Below are 8154 nucleotides of genomic sequence, written 5' to 3'. Positions count from 1 at the left end.
AAGACGAGGTACCCAGACATAGAGAAGCTCGCCTTTGCATTGGTACTAGCAACCCAGAAACTAAGGCCCTACTTCTAGGCCCATACCATCATAGTCCTGACCGGTCAACCCCTGAGGCAAATCCTTCAGAATCCCGAGGTCTTGGGGTGATTAACAAAATGGGCAATAGTGCTCAGTGAATATGACATCCATTACGAGCTGCGACCAGCGATAAAAGCGTAGGTTCTAGAAAACTTTATTGTTGAGTGTACCTTCAGCTCGTTGAGCCCTGAAGTGACCGAGCTCATAACCCCATAAGAAGCTTCAACCAGTGCAGCACCTGCTTTAGCCCGTGAGATCGTGAGCTGGGATGAGGAGCCCTAGATACTCCATGTGGACGACTCATTCAACCAAAGTGGAAACGGAGATGGGTTGATACTCTACGAACCTAACGAGGTGAAACTGGAATACACGCTCCAATTTTTGTTTCAAGCTTCAAACAATGAGGCTAAGTACGAGACACTCATAGCTAGGTTGGCACTAGCAAAAGAAGTCGGGGCCAAACATCTCGTGATCAGCAATGACTCCTAACTCGTGGTAAACCAGGTAAATGGTGAGTATGAGGCTCGAGAACCTGCCTTGTCGGCCTATCTAGCCAAGGTGAGGGAACTCCTACCCAACCACCATTCTTGGCATCTCCAGGTTAGCGAGTGCAATAGACTTTACCAAAAGAATAGTCCACATGGAAGAGATACCTCACCCATTGATAAAGGGGCAGAAGAGGTCACCCAAATATCAGTTGCAGAGCCGATCTGGATAGATCCAATTTTTGACTACCTCAGGCAAGGCATATTTCCAAAAGAAAGAAATGCAGCTTGGCAGATAAAACAACAAGCAGCTCGCTACGTGACAGTAGGTGAGCAACTCTATAAAAGGTCTTTTACGTTGCCATATCTTTGGTGCCTACGCCTGACCAACCAGACTAGGTATTATATGAAATCCACGAAGGGCTATGTGGAGGACACCTAGGGGAAAGAGCCCTAGCTCAGAAGGCCCAACGACAAGGGTACTACTGGCCCACCATGAAAGCATATGCGATCAAGCTGGTCCAGCAGTGTGATAAGTGCCAGCGACATGCCAACATTTTACACCAGACTGCAATTGGCCTGAAATACTTAACCAGCCCGTGGCCATTCGTGCAATGGGGCATAGACTTGTTGGGTCCCTTCCCACTAATGAAAGGTCAGAAAAAGTTCCTAGTGGTGGCGGTAGACTACTTCACAAAGTGAGTGGGGGCCGAGCCACTAGTCACCATAACAGCTCGCAATGTTCAAAACTTCTTATGGAGAAGCACCATTTGCTGGTTCGGCCTACCAAGAGTCCTGATCTCGGACAATGGGAAGATATTTGAAGACATCAAATTCCAAGATTAGTGCGCACAAATGGGAATAAGACAGAATTCCACGTTGGTTTCTCATCCCCGAGCCAACAGTCAGGCCGAGGTAACCAACAGGGCTATCCTCCATGGCCTCAAAGCTCGGGTTTCCCAAGCTAAGGGTTTGTGGGTGGACAAGCTACCTAGTGTTTTATGGGCCTACCGAACAACTGTCAGAATAGCAACTGGTGAAACACCTTTCAACTTGACGTACGGAACTGAGGCGATAATACCAACAGAGATGGAAGTACCAACACTACGGTCTAAAACATTCTGTGATGAGACCAATGAAGAAGATCTACAAACAAATCTCGACTTGGTAGAAGAGGTGAGAGACCTGGCCTACATTCGAACTGCAGCATACTAATAGTGCGTGAATCGATACTATAACACCCGAGTTAAGAGACGCCAATTTATAGTTGGTGACCTAGTACTCAGGAAAATTATGGTGCCTAAGCCCAATGTAGGAAACTCGATTCGAACTGGGAAGGCCCCTATAAAGTCTCTAGAGTGATAGGCGGAAATGCATACGAGCTCGAAACACTTGAAGGGAAGGTAGTACCCCAAGCTTGAAATATAGACAACCTACGCAGTTATTACCTTTGAAGTGAAGTGTCTTGAGCTGCATTTGCGAATTCCCTAAAGTTCGCTAAGTCACTCCAAGACTAGTCGACAACTCGGTAAAGAATCAAGAATCACAGAAGGCAAAGTCGATGAGCTGAAACTACAGAAATGTATTCGACCAGCATGATGACAATTCAGTCGAGCTTAATAAACAATGCAAAACCTAAGTTGTGAAAACGCTAGTTGCATTTAAAAGTAGAAGAACAACGGCCATACATAAAAAAAAGGTTTTCATAGTTTAGACACTAAAAGGGCACACAGGCCCAAGAAGAACTTATAGGAGCACTCCGGCTCCCGAAAACAATAGAAGACCACCACCAACAAAACAACCGAGCTACTCGTCAACGTCACCATCCTGGTTCTCATCGTCACCACTCTCTTCGTCCCTTTCCTCACCTTCATCCTCCTCCTCCTCTGGGGTCAAGGGCTCATCGTCCACCTACATTACAAGGTCGCCTGGCACATCAAGCATAGAAACAGAGCCAAAATCGAAGGAAGGATGTAGCACATTCAGATAACAGTGGCACAACTTGAAACCCTTCTTCATTGAAGGGATACCATCTCTCACCTTCTTCTTCTCATACTCCGGGGACTTCAGAAAGCGAGCAACAACTTCCTCCCCAGCTCAACGCATATCCTGAGCCTGGGCCTCTACCATCCTGCATTATGCCTTGGTCAGCTTGCACTGCATCTTCTGGTTCACTTCATAGAAGCATCGACGATCCTCCTTAGAATCCACATGGAGCCTCTGCATTTCAGCCTGAAGCGAGTTGATGCTCGCTTGCATATTGACTCTCTCCTTCTGACCGGAATGAACGTGGTCCAACAAGACTTGCTCGAAGGTGTTCGCCAACAAGAATCACAATCAAAATAAGATACTTCGCAGACAAGGACAAAGAATCTGTAAAAAGACAAACTGGATGATGCACTTGGTCAGCCAAGCTCCGGTGTCGATGGGGTCCAACTTGCTATAGTGACACATGTCCTCGGGGAGGAGCATACCCCTAGCTACTTGGAGAGATACTCGAGGGTTACTCGACTGATCTATCACTGTGACATCGGCAACATGGGGAACAAAGGGAGGGATATCTTTGACATAGGGGCCGACCTCGCACTCTTCCTGACTAGCCTGAGGTTGGAAGGTGGTAGGGCCTGGGTACTGATCAGTATGCATCGGCTCGTCGTCTCCCTCTAGGTTGACGATGGGAGGGGCGGAGCTGGGTGACCTCACCTCGATATTAGCTGAGGTCCCCTCGTAGAAGCCATCATAGAAGCCAAGCTCGCCATATCTGATGAAAAGGCAAACCGTCAAAACACCAAACTAGATACAAAGGAAACACAAAGTACAAACACTACACCCTAACAGCCCACCTACCTACACGACTCAGGCCAGCCTGTACAATCATGGGCTCGGCCAAAAACCTCTATACCTGAATCTTTTCCTGGACGAGCTCCTGAAATGTGGCTTGTAGCTCGACATATTGACTCTTAGCAACACTTCGACAGTTACTATACCAAACGGTGTTCGCAACCCAACCATCGTCTTTAGCAAGAAAGAAAACCTCTTCTTCCACCCGTTAGCTTTATTCGAGAAATCAACTAATACCTTCCTCCCGCTGTGAAAGGGAAGAGAAAAACAGTAAGGGCCCGAGATCCTCTTTATGGGAACCAAAGTGGAGAAGACCTCAAGACTTAGTGGAAAATTCCGATGGTGGTACAAGCTGATTAGCCCAACCAAAGTTTGAATTGCGTTGGGGGCGAGCTGACCCAGTGTTACACGATAATGCCTTAAAACAACAACTACAAAAGGATGAAGGGGGAAGCGGAGACCAGTAGCCAACGTCTCCACATAGACGCATAATGCGTCACGGTCATGGTCCCAAGGATAGTGGTCAGCACCCGGCTTGATCCACCGATACTCATTAGAGGTCTACTACCTATGGCATAGCACGACTATTTCCTCCCCAGATAGCTTAGTTGGTTCAAACATGTCTATTACCTGCTCAACCTCATGCCTCTTCCCCCCCAAAGCACCAGCATAGTACACTCCATACGAGTCCTCCCCTGAGGAACTCGCCTCACTATCCGACCTATGTTCGGGCAGCCTATCCCAGATGGACTATCAGACATCGCGAAGACCAGGGTACTCACAGGAGAAACAGAAGAAGACTGGAGATGGTGATGGCGGAACTTGGACCAACAGAAAGCGGAGCTCGGACTAACAGACCAACTCAGCTCGGAACCTCCTTTGACCAGGCTCCTCCTAGAAAACTCCAAAGGGGAAACAGTGTGAGTGGGGAACTTAGTGGGAGATCCTATACTTATAACCTGTCAAGTGAGAAGATTGATGATACAGATGCGCTGACAACTAGATTATAGCTAGCAGCGCGTGTTGCACGATCGCCCGACGGACTCTTTTCAAAATTTTCCCTACGTGCTCTCTCTCCTCTCTTTGGATTTAAAGTTTGAAAGAGAAGTCGCGGTTCATTCAACCTCAGACCGAGCTAAATCAATCCAAGCGACCTGTGAGCCAATTGGACCAAATACCCACACTAAGAACCACTCTCTTCGCCGAGTTGAAGCCGGCTCGAGAGTGGGGGGCAATTGATGAGGGGTAATTTGGTCATCCCAAAAAAATAGTGACACATGGCCTCCAATCGACACCTCATCACTGAGCCAGCAAACCAGCTCGGAAAGTTAGCTTGGAGAACCTCGTTTGGACCAAACTCCACTTTGGAAAAGCTGAACTGGCAGATCCTGTAAAATTACAACAACCTATCCTAAGAGTTGATCGAGCTGAGAGGACTTGTGGTGACCTGCGATGGAGAGCTCACTAACCGTCTCTAGTAGTTCGCTACCCAAGGTGCCGATATCGCAACCGTTAGAACAGCCCACCGTGTTGCACGCCTCGACTTTACTTATGCATATTGTAACTACCATAGGGATCTTGCAACTGACACATAATGTGCCAGATAAAGTGGAAATGGCTCCACAGAGAGATAGACCCATAATCTAGAAGTTCCTGACTCTTGGGACCTATAAAAGGCACCTAATCCCACTTGAAAAGATATACACACTAAACATTCTAGAGCTCTCTCAACTTCTTAAGAGCTCTCAAATACCTATTGACTTAAGCATCGGAGTACCTTTCCCAAGTGAAAGACACCTGGGCACTCTCACCTTCCACTCCTTGCAGCATACATCAGCTTGATCTTCCAAATATCAGCTCGGCCTTTACAGCTCGGCTCAGCCAGATAGACTTCCGGTCGGAATCCGAATCATTGCACACGAGGAAGCGTCTAGATTGCACCGTCATTAGAATTTATGAAAGTTTGTAAAAATAATGTGTTGAGATTATGTTATCATACATGAAGGATATATAAATAGGGTAAGCAAACATATCGATGAGGGATGTTTGAACCTGTTCCTAAATTGCAGAAGTTTCAGACCTTTCTTACACTTTCTCTTTTTCATAATCACCAATTGTGCTATACTGTCAAATCATGTGAATCTTATGTCCCTCTCCTATCTCTAATAGGCAATACATGCAAGGGAATCAGAGAAAATTTCCTCTAACTATGAAATCAAATGTGAATCTAATTATATTTGTAGATGGTGATACTCTTTCCTTGGGTCTTTTGGTGCATTTTGTTTATCTCAATTTTGGTCTTGTCTTCGCATTGTAGGATGAATTTCAAGAAACGTGGGATTAGTGCGTGGAGGACGTTGAACTGAATGCTTTTTTTGCAGGGAATCAAGCTGGCAGCCCAGTTCTCCAAAGGACATATCCTCCTATGCTCTGACTGTCCTAGTGTTGTTCAAGTGTTGCAGTCGAAGATTTCCCTAATTTCATGGTCATGCCTTTGATTTTTGTGTAAGAGCAAGGATGTTTTGCGTCAATTCAATTCTTTTTCTGTGAATCATGTAAATAGAAAGTTTAATATTTCGGTCCACCTGATTGGGCAGAGGGCAAAAACTTTATCCCACGATTATGTTTACTGGTCTAATTACCCTCGGGGGTCCCAGATGTATCGAACTATATTGATATTTTGCTGTTATAAAATAGTTTATTTACTTTGCAAAAAAAAAAAATGTAAATCTTATGCCTTCTCTCTCTCTTCGCAAAATAAAACAATTCGATGGAATTGCTGTTAATCCCTCGTAATGATGGAATTTGTTGAACTCAAGAGAGCTCGTCCTACCTCTTTAAGTCAAATTTTAATTCGCTAAAATTTAGAAAACTTACATGCACATACACTAGACATTTGACAAAATGGAGACAAGTACATAAACCCATATTTGCGGTTTTTATTGAAGGCCATAATTTCATTTTAAATTAGAATGCATCTTATGAGAGTTTGGTTTTTGATTTTGCCTTTTTACATAAAGCATTAATATTAAATAACTAAATTACAACATAGAAAGAGCATTTATTGAGGTTTTCAAAACTGGATCGGAGAAAAGAATCGTTTTAGCCACTGATACCTAGATTAAACAGTCCAACCATCCGATCCAACCCCAGGTCGGACTGTTTTGGGGTCCAAAACCAGACCCGCGCCCATAATTGGTTCCTGAGTGTAAAAATTAAAACAGAGAAAACAGAGTGCGAAGGTTTATCGCACGTATTTGGTTGTTCATCGCAAAAGGGTGAAATTTCATCGCATGACTTCTTGTATTGAAAAGAGTGAATGACTGAGATATAAATACAATTCGTGTCAGTGTAACCGACTTGTAACTCATTTACGCAAATGGTAGGTGACACGTGATTAGCCAGCTGTCTTACAACTAATTGTTTATTCTTACACCCCTCACCCCCCCTCAGATTGGAGTATGAGAAGATGCAATGCCCAACTTGAGAATGAGGTTTTGAAATTAAGACACTCCTAATTTTGATATCATTGGCTGGTTGTTACTGTTGATGTCAAATGTTTTGATCTCATTGCTCTGAATCCGCCCTTGAACGAAATGGCAATCAATATCAATGTGTTTTGTACATCATGGAACACCGGGTTGTCAGCGATATAGAGATCTGCTCTTGACTATCATAGTATAATTCCATGGGGTTACGATGTGGATTGTTAAATTTGCAAAGACCCGTTTAAGTCAAATGTGTTATGAGTTTGTGACTGCCATAGCTCGATACTCGGCTTCTATAGAGGATCGCGACACAGTGTGCTGCTTCTTGGTCTTTCAAGAGAATGGTGACTACCCAAGCATCGTGATATAGCATGTTGTGGAGCATCGGGTAAGTGGACAACTTGCCCAGTCGGAGTCGCAGTAGCCCCGAACCACAAAGTCATTAGTGGATGGGATAAAGATCCCATGATGAGGGGTGGACTTGAGGTATTTAACCACTCATAAAGCGGATTGGTGGTGTTCTTCTCGTGGATCTTGCATGAATTGGCTGAGTTGATTTACTGCAAAGCTGATATCGGGCCTTGTGGACATAAGGTACAGGAGGCATCCCAACAAACGCTTGTATTGGGTTGGATTTGAAAGAGATGGACTGGCATCATTGTTGAAGTGTCGTTGTTTCATAGGGGTTGAACATGGTTTGCATTCGTGCATCCTAGTTTTGTTCAAAATGTCAATGATGTGTTTATGCTAGCTTAAGAAGATGCCTAAGTTTGAACAAGCTACCTCAATGCCCAAAAAATATGTCAGGGGTCCAAGGTCCTTGATGCTGGAGCACTCATTGAGGTAAGATTTAAGGAAGGTGATGAATCAATTTTTTGGTGAAGTATCAGTTTTTTGTGCTAAGTACCTCGTCATTTGGTCTGCTTCCAAGTCGCCGATGACTTAGAGGCCAAAGTAAACTTTTTCTGGATGAGGACCTGGATGCCGAGCTGGGGGCAGATTAGGTGCCGAGTTAACTGGGCCGAGCTGGGCAGGTTAGGTGTCGAACTGACTAGGCCAAGCTAGGCAGGTTAGGTGACGAGCTGACCAGAGTGCCGAGCTGCCTATTTGGTGACGAACTGACCAGAGTGTCAAGTTGCCTATTAGATGTCGAGCTGCCTATTAGGTGCCGAGCTGACCAGAGTGCCGAGCTGCCTATTAGTTGTCGAGCTAACCAGAGTGCCAAGCTGGCTGGTGGCAAGATGGATTGATTGTTGAGC

The sequence above is a fragment of the Nelumbo lutea genome, chromosome 2 (genome assembly GCF_056320005.1).
Source record: "Nelumbo lutea isolate HS-2025 chromosome 2, American lotus-T2T, whole genome shotgun sequence".
Classification (NCBI taxonomy): domain Eukaryota; kingdom Viridiplantae; phylum Streptophyta; class Magnoliopsida; order Proteales; family Nelumbonaceae; genus Nelumbo; species Nelumbo lutea.
The sequence above is the reverse complement of the archived record's forward strand: the minus strand, read 5'-3'. Positions refer to the sequence as shown.